The sequence below is a fragment of the Gossypium hirsutum genome, chromosome A12 (assembly GCF_007990345.1).
Source record: "Gossypium hirsutum isolate 1008001.06 chromosome A12, Gossypium_hirsutum_v2.1, whole genome shotgun sequence".
Classification (NCBI taxonomy): Eukaryota; Viridiplantae; Streptophyta; class Magnoliopsida; order Malvales; family Malvaceae; genus Gossypium; species Gossypium hirsutum.
Window position 1 is genome coordinate 6,193,487 of NC_053435.1, and position 15,494 is coordinate 6,208,980.

Sequence of the window (15,494 nt, forward strand, 5' to 3'; positions counted from 1 at the left end):
AAGTTTAACCATATGAGCTTACATGGCTAAATTGCAGAAACACCAAGATTTAAGGGCATTTTGGTATTTTTTATTTTCCTCGATTTTTCACCTAATCTTTATCTAAATTAATAATTTCATTCAATATATTAATTTAGACAATAAAAAAAATCATTTTATGCAGTTTGGCCTTTTTTGATATTTTTACAAAATTACCCCTAAAGTTTTACTTTTATTCAATTTAGTCACTAAGTCCAAAACATGCAAATTAACCATTTTAATACAAATTCAAGCTATCCAAATATTCATGGCATTGAATAAAGCCCATTTTTGCAATAAATTCACAACAAACTCTTGTATTTTTACCGTTTCAATAATTTAGTCCCTAATCGGGAAATTCATCAAAAATCACTTAATAAAATACTTTTAATTAACAAATAACATCTCAAAATCATCATTTAACATCAATAATCATATATATATTCAACAATTACAACATCCAAAATCTTTAACTAAATAAAAAAAAAGGTAAAGTTTAGTTGGACTTAATTGTAACAATCTCAAAAACATAAAAATTATTGAAAACGGGGCTAAATTGAACTTGCCTACAGCCAAAAATATGAAAACCTGCTTGAGCTCTCCCCCTCTCTATTTTTCAACCTAAATTTGGAGAAGAAAAGCCTAGAATGCTTTTTAAATTTCAATTTGTCTTATTTGATTTCATTATAATTACAATTTTACCATTGTTTCTTTTTATTTTATCATTTTTTTATTCATATGTCGCCTCATCCATTAATCTAGGCATATTTTTCACTTAAGTCTCTCCTTATTTATTAATCAAGACATATAGTTACTTTATTATTATAATTAGAAAGTTTTGCACCTTTTTCAATTTAGTCTTTTTTAATTAATTGACTATCAAAATGATAAAATTTTTCAACAAAACTTTAATACTACCCTTTTGACACTCTATAAATATTTATAAAAATATTTACAGCTCGGTTTATAAAAATGAGGTCCCGATACCTCATTTCCTAAAACTATTTAACCGAATAAATCATTATAAAGCACAAATTACTAATTTAAAAATCTTTCTAAAACCATATTTAACTCGTAAATATTAAATAATAATATTTACAAACTTACTTGTTGGATTTGGTGGCCTCAAACCACTATTTCCGACACCATTGAAAATCGGGCTGTTACAACCCGTTAGTGTAAGGAACAAACATCTGAATAGTGGAAGCACTATAATATATATATTAAATAGTTGGTACTACAAACCCATGTCAATGACTTTGTCTCGCTCATTTTTCGAAGGATATTTTTTGTGGTAGTTCGATCCCACATGTCGTAAGTAGTAGCAATGATGGGTGCGAACCCAGAGGCTACAATGACGCTCAATCGCAGATAATATTTTTGGTTCCCTGTTCGATATGACACATATGTCAGGCTGCGAGCAAACGTTACAGCGCAATCAGCTGAGGAAGAAATCCCAGTCATCTATCGTTTTCCAGGAGTTACCACAAATGTTATTGGCAGAATCCTCCAATTACCGTCCTATGCAACGACAAGCAACAAACAGTGTTGATACCTTCTGTACAGCCAGTTGCCGTCAATTTAGACTAATGACTTACAGTGCCAGAAAGCCTCTCTGCGTTGTTCAAAGGTCCAAAAGATTCGATGGAACACTCTTTCCCTAGGGACCAATCGATCGCCTAAGTATGCTGAGTGTGTTTCCAGATCAGTTGCGGAACCTGATACGTACCGATCCAATACCTAACACCATTGCCATAGATAGTAGTACGAACTGTCCCCCTCATGATGCGACTTATCCATGGTCTTCTGGTTTACAACCCACGCTTTATAGTACGTTAGAGTGAAGTGGTACTGGGGGTGGATGTTTGCAATTAACACCAGGACTAGGATCTTGGGACTTGCCTTTACCATCAGTAGAATAATGTCAAAAACCATGTTCGAATCTAGCCTTGGATGGTCTTATCTTGCACTTGTCGTAACATAAGTATGTGGACCAGAATATTTTTTTATCGTTCACAGCCTGATTTTTTTATGGAGAGGCTGCATGATTTTCCACTTGCACCCGTGCTCCTTAATTATTTTGCATCTCATAATGTGCTCCTCGGGTATCCTGAAAAGTTGCTTGTAACCTCAGCAAGAAAGAAATTTTTTTAAAGGAAGGCCCACCCAGTTGGGTGTGTTTTCTCTAACAAAATTCTTCTTCCTAGAATTAAAAGTCTGACATTTCGTATTTTTTTAGCCGCTTTAATCATGTTTCAAATATGTTATTCTCTCCTGCAATGCGTTTTCAATGAAATAGTTTTTTTTTTTTTTGTAAACAGACCCTTTCCTGCCCTTATAAAAGGGGTCACACACACGAAGCTTCAATTGCCCCTCAAACATCTTTTACCACACACTCTCCACCTCTACTTCATAAATCATTTTTTGGTCCTAAAAATCAGGTCGCTAAAAATATTTCCTTAATGCTCGAGGTATTCTTGAGTCGTTGGTAATGTAATATCGCTCTGAACCACACACATTTAATATATCGTGCTGATTGGAGACCATTACCTTCGAAGCCTATTGCAAGGAAGTTAGGTTTGGGGTGGTTTTACTTTCTACGGTCATGGGTGGAAGTCTACATAGAGGTCTCAATCGACAGCCGTTATAAGGTAATGGATTGGGGTATAACGGGTGAGGCAGTTGACGGTCTTTACTTGGCTACGAGCTCAATCTTTTCGGATACCCAAAAATAATGCCTTATAAATACCATACAGAAGTTTGAAGGCATATTCATACGAAAAAACTCTAGGACTTCCCACTATAATCGGTGTAATTTTTTTCTCTTTACCCAGTCAATCAGTACCTTTAACATTTCTTCCTATTCTAATGTTGGCATTGTCATGTACGCAAGAGAACTCTCAGGCGGGGAACAACTGTTGCGGTGCAGTAAAGGTATGCTCCTTTCGGGGCGAAGATATTTTTCTTTATTAAACAAGCCATTAATAACTATAACCTCTGTTGCGTCGTCCGAGTTTGACCTCTACTATGCTGGAACATCTACTCTCCACCTGAAATCCCTCTTGTGTCCACCTTGCTATCACCCTTCGGATAAAAATGAAAGGTCAAAGATACTAGCTGCTTGGAAATAGAAAAAATTATGTTGATTACTCCGGAAGTCCCCAAAATTTTTTCGTATGATTATGATCTCAATCTTATGTATAGTATATATAAGGCATCGTTTGTGGATATCCAAAAAGCTTGAACTTGTGACTGCATAATGACCATTACTTGGCCCCCCCAATTATACTCGAACCCGTGACCACATCACGGTTGCCGAATAAGACTTTCACCTAGACTTCGACCCTTGATCGTATCAAGCATTATTACCCCGAAAAATTGATTTCCTCACAATGGGTTTCTGAGGTGATAGTCCTATCCCACAATGACATATGAAATGTATATGTTCTGAGGCATGTTATCACATCCCCAACCCCTCAAATCTACTTATAAACTTTCATACTTTTAGCTGAAAACCCTAAACCCTTCCAAAAAACCCTAATCCTTATAATTAAAAAAACCTAACCCTAAAAACCCTTACCCTGTAAAAAATAGTTAGGGTTTTTAGGAGAGAGAAATAGAAAACGCGCCCAGCGGGGCAAGCTTTCCTACCACCTATGCAGAAAGTGTGCCTAGTTGGACGTGTTTTCTCTTTCTCTCTCATAAAATCGGCCTATTTCTCTAAATAAAAAAATGACCCAAAGGTCTAATTGAAAAACAAAATCAACATATTCTACTTATATTACCAAATATTTTTATAATAATATATATTTTGAACAAAAAATGATTAAAGAAGCCATCACGTGACATCTTGCGATTGGTGGAAATTTTTTCCTAACGTTCATTTAAGAATTGGACTAAAAAACATAATAGAAGAATAATTTAGGTATTAAATTAGGAAAATAAGCATACTTTAAGGGCCAAATTATGAATTAAGCATTTTTTTTACTTTTTAGGTTAAAATATGCTATTAGTCCTTGTACTCTTACAAAATTTAAGATTTAATCCTTATACTTAAAATTTAAAAATTTAATTTTTTTTTACTTTTTCAATTTAAAAATCATAGTTTAATAATCATCAACATCAATGGTAGTTTTTGTCAAAATTTATCAACTTAACATGTTAATTTATTATTAATCATATATCACGTCATATGAAAATAGTCTACTCAATTCTAACAGAAAATACTAATAGTGTTAATATTGGACTTGGACTTTATCATAAAGAGCATTCAATTGTTACCTTTTTAAGTTCAAAGACTAATTCTTAGATTTTGTCAAAGTATAGGGACTAACCATGGAATTTAACTTTTTTTTGATAAAAAGAGTGAAAAAAGGTAGACGTTGCCAATCGAATTCCTAATTAATTAATGGGTAAATTACATCAACAATCACCCAACTTTGGGGTAGCTGACCAAACAGTCACATAGTTTCATTTTAGTCACTCAACTTTTAAAAAGTTACAAAACATTCATTTTTGTTGTTTTCCTTCACAGACGTCACGGCAAAGTGACAGGGCAGGTGATGGCGTCATTGGTGTCAAAAAATCGTCTAGCTGGTCAATTACTCTCACTTTAACAGCCCTACTAGTACCATTTTAGAGTTAGAGAAAAATAAAAAGAAGAAGAAGAAGAGGAGAAGAAGAAAAAAAAAGAAAAAGAAGAAGAAGAAGGAGAAGAGGAATTGAGATGCTTTGTACGTAGACCCAAGGTCTTCCATTCATTGTATCTGATATTCAACGTCAAGCTCCTCACTCATTTCTTTTCACTCTCTTATTCACTCAACCACCAACAAGATTCTCCTTTTAAAGAACTATACCAGGACTTTTTTCTGCTATGGCAATCTAGAAGCGAAGTTAATCACCCAATTATCTGCTATGGATGAAGAACACTAAGAATATTAGCCAAAAAAGTAACAGCTTTGTAAAGCTCTTCCCTTCCCAAATTGTTCCCAAAAACCAATGTGGTTGGCTGTTGATAACAATGAGACAGATGCGTTAAAAAAATAGAATCTAAGAAAGTAATTTCTCCAAAATAGTTGGGTTGAGTTGGGAAACTTTTGTATATGCTTAGGTGGGTTGAGAATCAAGATGCTATTTTTTCCTGTGTTGTTGGAATACTAGGTGATCCCAAAGAGGCCAAAGCAGATTGATGACTTGGCTCTCTTCAAATGGTTAAACAAACTGTGTAAGAAAAATACAAGGTTGCTCAAGGAGAAGCATGGAAGTTTGTGGGTATACCCCCTTTGCTCAATCCTTCAAGGCTTTTAGTGTGGAGACAATTCATTTGGCTCTAAATATTGGTATCGATGTCAAGATGATCACTAGTAACGAACTAGTCATTGGAAAAAAAAATGGTCACAGGCTCGGTGGTTCCTATGAGCAAAAATATGATATTGTAATGAGGTTACAACAAATAACTCATATTTGTGGCATGGCTGGAGATGATGTGAGTGATACACCTGTGCTTAAGAAGGCAAGTATTGGAATTGCAACTGATGTAGCTTGTGGTGCATCGGATATAGTGCTGCTAATAGAACCAGGTCTTAATGTCATTGTTAGTGCTGTTCTAATAAGCAGAGCCATTTTTCAAAGAATGGAAAACTATATGTTGTTTCCATTACTATCTAAATTGTGTTGGGATTTATGTTTCTTGCTCTTATTTGGAAATTTGATTTCTCGCCTTTCATGGATTTGAGCATTGTCATACTAATCTATGAAACCCTAAACCCTTAATCTTAATTTATTTCTCATTTTTTACCCCTAAACACAAAACCTTTCAATTTCTTTCCCTAAACCTACCCCAAACCAAGACCCATCAGCCGTTTCACCAGCGTGTAAGTTAACTTGCCACATTAGTTGGTTAACTTGCCATGTTAGCATCCCGTTAACACTTTGACGAAAACTGTTAATTAGTGACTATTTTGTCACTTTTTTATAACATTGGTGACTATTTTGTAACTTTTCGAAAGTTGAGTGACTAAAATGAAACCTAAGTGACTATTTTGTCAGCTACCCCAAAGTTGGGTGACTGTTGGTGTAATTTACCCATAATTAACCGTTGAGACTAAGCCAATGATCTTATTTTCCAAATCATTGAGCGATGATCTGCTGCTACTGGTGTTTCGGGCTTTAGAACCATAGTTCTGCGGTGTTTCTTGCTGAATTCCTTGCATTTTTCGTCTACTTTAACACCCAAAGTAGCTTCTTTTAAAGTCGATAACTTGTATGCAATGAACAAAAAGCTTTCTGATATAGTAAGAATCAGAAAAATTCACGAAGCCAGATCCATGTTTGATAAAATAAGAGAAAGAAACACGGTAACATGGAATTCATTGATTAGTGGGTATGTTAAACGACGAGAAATAACCCAAGCGCTAAAGTTTTTTGATGAAATGCCTGAGAGATATCATTTCTTGGAACTTGATGATTTCTGGTTACGCTTCATATTTGGGGTACAAATTTCTCGAGAAAGGGAAAAAATTGTTTGAAAAAATGCCCAGGAGAGATGTAGTTTCATGGAATACAATGATTAGCGGGTATGCCAAGAGTGGAAAGATGGATGAAGCCATAAGGCTTTTTGAGAGTATGCCTGAGAGGAATGTGGTTTCTTGGAATGCTATGATTACTGGGTTTTTCCGTAACAGTGATACTTCAAGTGCTACTCAGTATTTTGAGAGGATGCCTGAAAGGGATTCCGCTGCCTGAAAGGGATTCCACTTCTGTTAATTCATTTGTGTCAAGTTTAGCTCAAAATGGTGAATTGGATGAAGCTGCCATGATTTTGATTAAATGTGGGAATAGGGATGGTTGGAGTGAAGATTTGATTCTTTCTTGTAATACTTTGATTGATTGGTATGGTCAGAAGGGAAAGGTAGATGATGTCCGAAGACTATTTAATCAAATCCCATTTAACAATGTCCAAGCAGATGGGAGAAATAGGGTGTTTGAAAGGAATGTGGTGACATGGAACTCGATGATCATGTGACTTGTAAAGCCAGGATATATTTTTTCTACTAGGGAGCTCTTTGATCAAATGGTGGATAAAGATACTATTTCTTGGACTACAATGGTTAATAGCTATATTCAAATATTAGATATAGAGGAGGCCTTAAATCTTTTTAATATGATGGCTAAGCAGGATAACATGTCTTGGAATTCAATGATATTTGGGTATACTCATATGGGTAAGTTAGAGCTTGCTCGTGATTATTTCGAGATGATGCCCCAGGTACATTTGGTTTCATGGAACACCTTAATAGCAGGGTATGAGAAAAACGAGAATTACAAAGGAGCAATTAAGTTTTTCATATGGATGCTAGGTGAAGGAGAGAAGCCTGATAAATACACACTATTTTCAATTCTCAGTGTCTGTACTGGGCTTGTGGATATGCAATTAGGTATGCAGATTCATCAGCTGGTTTCTAAGACTATAATTCCAAATGTACCTATACAGAACCCTCTCATTACAATGTATTTAAGATACGGGGCACTGGTCAAGTCACGGACCATTTTTGATGAGTTGAAATCTCCAAAAGATGTAATCTCTTAGAATGCAATGATCGGAGGATATGCATTGCATGGTTTTACTTTAAAGGCTTTAGAATTCTTTGAATTGATGAAGAAGAACAAAGTTCAGCCAACCTATATAACATTCATTTTTGTTTTGAGTGCATGTAAGCACGTAGGATTAGTTGATGAAGGTTAGGCATATTTTAAGTCCATGGTAAGTGAATATGGCATTAAGCCTGGAATTGAACATTATGCTTCCGTGATTGACAATGTGGCTCGACACGGTCAATTTGAGGAAGCCATGGATTTAATCAAGAGTAAGCCGTTTGAGGCAGATAAGAAAATTTGGGGTGCATCACTAGGTGCTTTGTAGGCTACATAATAATGTAATGTTAAGTTTCAATCAAATGATCAATGAAACAAAGGAAAGAAATTTTATGTTTGAAAGCTCAAAACAGAAGCAAAATCAGATGATCAAAATTGAGAGAACAAGTTGGCAACTCTCATTACTTGAAAATTTCAAATTACATGTACATAAGTGGAAGGATTACATTGAAAGAAAAAAAAGCTTGCTTGTTCAAGTGTCTAAGCTTTAAAATCAGCATAATTACAACCTGAAAGCTACTAAATCAGGTAAGATCTAACTAATCCTTAGCAAATACAAAAACTACATTGAAACAACAAAAGTCAACTATCACATGAACTCATTGCTTGAATTACTCTTTGGGCAATAGCATGCTGTAGCTGTGATGCTCGGTCACTTGCTTGCTCGTGCATGGATTTATGGATACATGCATGCTATTGTAGTTTCCACCTTTTGAACACTCCTTATTGGCTACTAAGCAGCAAACTCCAATTTTCTTTCTCAAATACTCAAATCTTGTAGCAGCCAATGGCTTGGTCAGAATATCAGCAAATTGTTCCCTAAAACAACAATGGACCAAGCTAATTTCCTTAGTCAATTCTGATTCCCTCACAAAGTGGTATCTTATTTTGAAATGCTTTGTTTTTCCATGGAACACAGGGTTCTTGGCAATACCAACAGCTGACTGGTTGTCAACCTTTATCTCAGTTGCTTCCACTTAACCAGCGTTCAAGTCATCCAATAGCTTTCTAAGCAAAATGGCTTGATTAACAATAGTAGCAGCTGCAATATATTCAGCTTCTGTAGTGGACTGAGCTACTGTCTATTGCTTTTTTTGAGTTCCAACATAAAACACTTGAGCTTAGGGTGAAAAAGTAGCTTGATGTGCTCTTCATGTTATCAACTGAACCAGCCCAATCACTGTCTGAGTAACTAACAAGCTTTAGCTCCTCTGTTATTCCAAACTTCACACCAAAATTCAAGGTTCCTTTGACATATCTTAGGACCCCTTTTGCTGCTTTAAAATGTGCAACATTGTAGCAGTGCATGAATCTCAAGAAAAAGGCTAACAGCATACATGATGTCAGGCCTTGTTGCTGTCAAATAGAGTAGGCATCCAACCAAACTCCTGTACCCCTTTTCACCCACTCGATCATGCTCACTGGTGCTTGACAGATTCTCTCTTAGTACTATAGGAGTACTAGCAGGCTTGCACTTTGACATGCTGAATTTGCTTAGAACTTTCAGTGCAAATGCTTGCTGGCTTATGAAAATGCCTTGTTCTTTTTTATTTACCTCCATACCAAAGAAGTATGTCATTAAACCAATATTATTCATCTAAAAAATGTCTTGCATTTGCTTCTTAAAGTCTTCAATCAGCTCACTTTTGCTGCCAGTGACTATCAAGTCATCAACATACAAAGATACAATCAATAAGGTCTCCTCTCCAGCCTTCTTGACATAAAGAGTAGGCTCACTTATGCTCTTTGTGAACCTGAGCCTTGACAGATAGGCGTCTATCCTGTCATACCAGTCCTTTGGAGCTTGTTTTAGGCCGTAGAAGGCCTTCTTGAGCCTGTAGAACTTGGGTTCCTCACCAGGGACCTTAAAACCTTTAGGCTGCTCAATGAAGATTTCTTCTTTGAGAAATTCATTTAAAAATACTGATTTGACATCTAATTGATGGACTTTCCACTGTTTCTGAGCTGACAAGGTAAACAATAGCCTTATGGTGTCCAACCTTGAACAGGTGCAAAGGTTTCAAAGAAATCAACCCCTTGCTGCTGATTGTACCCTTTCACAACCAACCTGGCCTTGTGCTTGTTCAGTGACCCATCCGCATTGTTCTTGGTCCTGAATACCCATTTGACACCAATAACCTTTTTATTTGCTGGCCTATTAACTAGCTCTCAAGTGTTATTCTTTTGAATCATCCTCAATTCAACTTCCATAGCTTTTTGCCAGTAGCTCTCCTTTGCAACTTCATCATAGCAGGATGGTTTAACCATGGTTATAGTACATCTTTCATAGATGTCTGCTAGTGTTCTAGTGCCTCTGATAGGTGTATCATCATAGTCATTTTTAGCTTCAGCTTCAATCTCAGCATGCTACAGGTCAAGGTTATTCTAATCTACCTCAAACAGATTTGCATCAATTCCATCCCACTTCCAACAGCTTGTTTCATTAAACTTCATATTTCTACTCACCACAATCTTCTTGGTCGATAGATCAAAGATTCTATAACCCTTCTTGACATTGCTGTAGCCAACAAACACTCCTGGCATGGACCTCTTTTCCAGCTTAGTTCTCTTCTCTACTGGCACCAATGCATAACGCAAACAACCAAACACCTTCAAGTGTGAGATAGTTGGTTTTTGTCCAAACCAGGCTTCAAAGGGTGTTTTACTCCTTACTGCATTAGTTGGCAGCCTATTTTGCAAGTAAACGAATGTGTTTACAACCTCAGCCCAAAAGTTGTTAGGCATTTTAGCCTTAAACAGAAGACACCTGGCCATATCAAAGACTGCCCTATTCTTCCTCTCACAGACACCATTCTGCTATAGTGTAAAAATGGTTGTTAATTGGTGTTGAATCCCAGCATCATCACATATCTTTTGAAATCTCTGAGACACATACTTGGTTCCATTGTCTGACTGTAAGCACTTCAGCTTGCAATTGGCTTGGTTCTCAACCAATGCTAAAAGAATTCAGCCACATCTGACTTTTGTTTTAAGAAGCTAACCCAACAACACCTGGTGCAATCATCAATGAACAGTGCAAAATACCTACTGCCATTTAAGGAGGTGGTCTTCATAGGTCTACAGATGTCAGTATGGACCATTTGGAGCTTGTCTTGAGCTCTCCAAGCTTTGTTGCCAGGAAAAGGCAGTTTGGTTTACTTGCTAACTGAAAAATCTAGCACATATTCCCCTTTGGCTCGATCTTAGACATGTCTTCAACCAAGCTCATTTTGTACAACAAACCAAGTGACTTGTAGTTCACATACCCCAACCTCCTATGCCACAAACTTGACTCATCAGCCTAAGCTACATGTGCATTTGGTTCTAGCTAATTTACATCTAAAATGAAGCTTCGATCATTCGTGGCTACTGTTGCTAGCACTTGGTCAACAACATCTTTGATCACACAAGTTTTGCATTCAAAGAAGAAAGAGTAGCCCCTCTCCAATAGCTGACCAACACTCAACAAATTTTGGTCAACGTTAGGCACATAAAGAACCTCAGAAATGGTTTTGTTACATAACTTGGTGCCAATCACAGCCTTGCCTTTGTCTTTGGCCTCAAAGAGCTCACCATTTCCAATTCTGACTTTGGACACAAATGTGGTGTCCAGCTCCTTGAACATGTTCTTGTTTGAAGCCATGTGGTGAGTACATCCATTATCAATCAACCACATTTTGCTAACCTTGCTCGAGCTTGCAAAACAAGAGGCTGTAAAGACATGCTCTTCCTGTGCTTCAACATCTTTAGCAGTCTGAGCTTGATTTTAATGGTATGGCTGTGCCTTTGACTTGTTTTTGCACATTTTTTCAAAGTGTCCTAGCTGTTTGCAGCCTCTACACTAAATATCTGGTCTGTACCAGTAATATTTTTCAAGGTGAGTAGTCTTCTTGCAATGAGCACAAGGTGGAAACTTTTTTTTTTGCAGCTTCTTTCTTGCATTTCTCTTTCTTTTTTGTCCAAGGCTTCTTGCCTTTTGAGCTTGAGCTTGAGCTTTCTCTTCCTCTGGCCTGAAAAGCTCCCTCAAAATTCTCCTCCATTCTGTTTGCTCTTCTTTGCTCTTGTGCATAGAGAGCATTTTTCAAATCTGTCAAGGGGATAGCTGATAGGTCCCTCGAGTCCGTCAAAGAAGAAATCTTTGATTCATACTTCTCTGGCAGGGTTGTTATGACTTTCTCAACTACCCTCTGGTTACTAAAATCCAAGTAGTCTTATATTGTTGACTGTGGCCATGATCCTGTCAGCATACTGCTTGATGGTTTCTGACTCATTCATCCTCAGATTTTCGAAGTCCCTTCTCAAGTTGATTAGTTGTTGTTGCTTGGTCTTCTCTGATTCTTGAAATTCCTCCTTGAGTTTGTCCCAAGCCTGCTTTGGAGTGTCACAGGCCATTATCCTTGTGAAGATCACATCTGAAACTCCACTTTGAAGGCATGACATGGCCTTGTACTTCTTGGCACAGTCTTCATTATACTACTTGATCTGAGCTATAGTCAGATTTGTTCTCAAGGGAGGTGGCTCTGTGTCATTTTGAACAACATTCCAAAGATATTGTGCCTGCATGTATGTCCTCATTTTCATATCCCAAATATTGTATTTCTCACCAGTAAAAACAGGTGGTGGTGGTAGTGAGAAGCTCATCCTTGCAGCAACAAAAAAAATAAAAAATAAAAACAGCTCCTGCTTCTTCCTTTCAAAACATGAATCAGCCACAAAACAGTGCACAACCAAGGCCCTCAAAGACAACAGGCTCTTGATACCATTTGTTAAGTTTCAATCAAATGATCAATGAAACAAAGCAAAGAAATTTTGTGTTTGAAAGCTCAAAACAGAAGCAAAATAGGATGAACATATTTGAGAGAACAAGTTGGCAACTCTCATTATTTGAAAAGTTCAAATTACATGTACATAAATGGAAAGATTACATTGAAAGAAAACAAAGCTTGCTTGTGCAAGTGTCTAAGCTGTAAAATCAACATAATTACAACCTAAAAGCTACTAAATCAGCTAAGTATCTAACTAATTCTTTGAAAATACAAAAACTACATTGAAACAACAAGAGTCAACTATCACATGAACTCATTGCTCGAATTACTCTTTGGACAATAGCATGCTATAGCTGTGATGCTCGGTCACTTGCTTGCTCGTGCATGGATGCATGGATACATGCATGCTGCTGTAGTTGCCACCTTTTGAACAAGTTAGCTAGAGTTGCTGCTGAAGCATTGATGAGACTAGAACCTGAAAGCTCAGCTCCATATATATTGCTGTACAACATGTATTCTGAAGTAGGACAATGGGATGCTGCAGAAGAAGTTAGAGAAATGATGGAAAAAAACAACATCAGAAAGCAAATAGCATACAGTTCCATAGACTCTTCTTGTTGCTGATCGGAACGATGTATTACTATCAGTTGGCCACTCCATATTTTTGGTAGTGTAGCATTGTGCTATGTGTTCTTTATGCACCTGGTAGATTTCCATTTTCTCAATGTTATATTTGTTGTTTTTTGGAATCCAGTCCATTCATTCTTTACCCATATTCATGGCTTTATAATTTGAAGGCTCATTTAACAAAAACTAAACCTTCAAGCTTCATCCTTTATAGCAAAGTCTGGCCATTGACAGTAATATTCAGAATTGGCAACACTGAATTAGCACCCTTCACTATATCTTTCTAGGGGGATGGATGTATTAAGGAGGCAGGAGGGGACGGCCGTAACTCTTTTTTAAGTACAAGTGTTTTTACTTGTTTAAATATTAAATAACTGAATTTGGTTTTTGTTCTACATGATTTAACCTGGTATATATGAACTTCAATTTGGAGTAATTATACATATGAAACTCTAATTGTGGTTCAAATGTACACTTGAAACTTTAATTTTGATTTAATCATACACATTTAAAAAAATAAATATATCAATTAATTTTTATATTGGATAAATATTTGTTTTGTATATGCAATATATTAACATAAAATGATGTTATGTTAATAATTGTGTTAATAATTTACAAAAAATGGATCAAATCAAAATTTTAGGTATAAAATTACACAAAATCAAAATTTTTATATAGAATTACATGTTAAACCGTAATTTATATATAATTTTGATATTTATCTCTTAAATATATTTATATACTAAATAAAATTAAATTACCTTTTCTATGTCAAAATTGGTTTGTCATTTAAATAAGACAAGCCATAAAGACATTATTAAAACTGTTCTTTTTCTTAAATACAATTGTTAATCTCTTAAAAAAAATTGGGCAATTTACTAAAAAAAGTCCTTTTATATAATTATTTATCGAAATAAGCCTATTTTTTGAATATTTACCAGACAGGGCCATTTCCCTTGAAAGCGCATCCACATCAGCGTGGAGTTAGGGGACATGTCAATAAAACACGTCCCTAGGAGAGCGTTTGGTCCACATCAGCACAAATCAGACCCTTGTGGACGCACTTTGCTGATGTGGCAAAAATGCTCCCTCAAGGATGCATTTTAGCCCGTGTTTAAATTTTCAAAAAAAGGTCATTTTTTTAAGTATTATAAAAATAGACTAATTTTTTTGAAATTTTACAAGAATAAACCTTAAAAAAGGCTCAAAATGATAACACCACTTTTTTTTTAAGGTGCCACCAATTAATATGGAAACAAAACTTACAATGTAAATCTTTATATAGACTCAAAGTTTCATTTCCCTTATTTTTTTAAACAATGTGCCATATGAGATATGTGTATATATAGACTCATGAATAGGTTTGGAGCTTGTTCCTAAACAATGTGGGATTCCTTCCTCTTTTAACTAACAACATGAGATTAAAAGCTACACTATATTTTATATTTTTTTACTTAGAGTTTCAATTTTTTTTACAAAAAGTTAACATTTGTTACATTATAAATAAAAATTTTAAACTCTATAAGTAAAAAATTATAAAATATAAAATGTGTATGGTAAAATATTAAAAAATAAATATTTAAGAAATTACTAATAGTTGAGTGATCATTTTGTAAGTTTTTATAATTTGATAGCTAAAAAATCATAGTTAAGTGACTACTAATGTAATTTAATCTAGATATAAAAATATGAAAAATAATTATTATATTTTATGTATATTATATATTTCTATAAAAAAAACTTATTTAACATAAATATATACTATGTTTAAATAGATTATCTATCTAGTCAAAATACAGCTGAAATAAATTTACAGCATTTATTAGGTGATGAAATTAAATTAAAATTAGAATTAAAAAATTAATTAGTGTAGTAAAATATTAAAAATAAGTAATATTTAAAAAAGATATATTAATTTTTTAAAATTACAAAAAAATATTATTTGAGTGCCAAATACTCACCATTTATTTATTAATCAAACATTGATAATATAAATTAAAAAATAAAATTAAAAAATTAAAAGTATAACTTCTAAATTTAAATAATGGAAATTTATTTTAAAAATTAGAATTGCATTGATATTAACTTCAAACATTTAAAGTTGAATAGAAGATTATTGCATGTACAAGTTTCAAACTTGCAATTTGTTATCTTTTTTAATAGTTTTTTTATATGTTAACAATTCTAAAATGCAAGAAGAATAAATATCTCAAAAGATAATTTTATAATATTAGAAAATGTTAACAAAATATAAAAAAAATAGAAATTGTTTTGTAAAAAAATTATAAAATATAGTGTAGCATTTAGTCTCATGTTGTTAGTTAAAAGAGTAAGGAGTCCCACATTATTTAGGAATAAACTGCAAACCTATTCATGAGTATATATATACACATATCTTATATCCCACATTGCGCGATTTGTGCTGAT

At 34.7% G+C, this 15,494-nt stretch overlaps 1 pseudogene; it reads left to right on the plus strand.

The window, feature by feature from the left end:
- The first annotated feature begins 5,275 nt into the window (after positions 1-5,275).
- Positions 5,276-13,182, plus strand: LOC107921377 (pentatricopeptide repeat-containing protein At1g62260, mitochondrial-like; annotated as a pseudogene).
- The last annotated feature ends 2,312 nt before the right edge of the window (positions 13,183-15,494 follow it).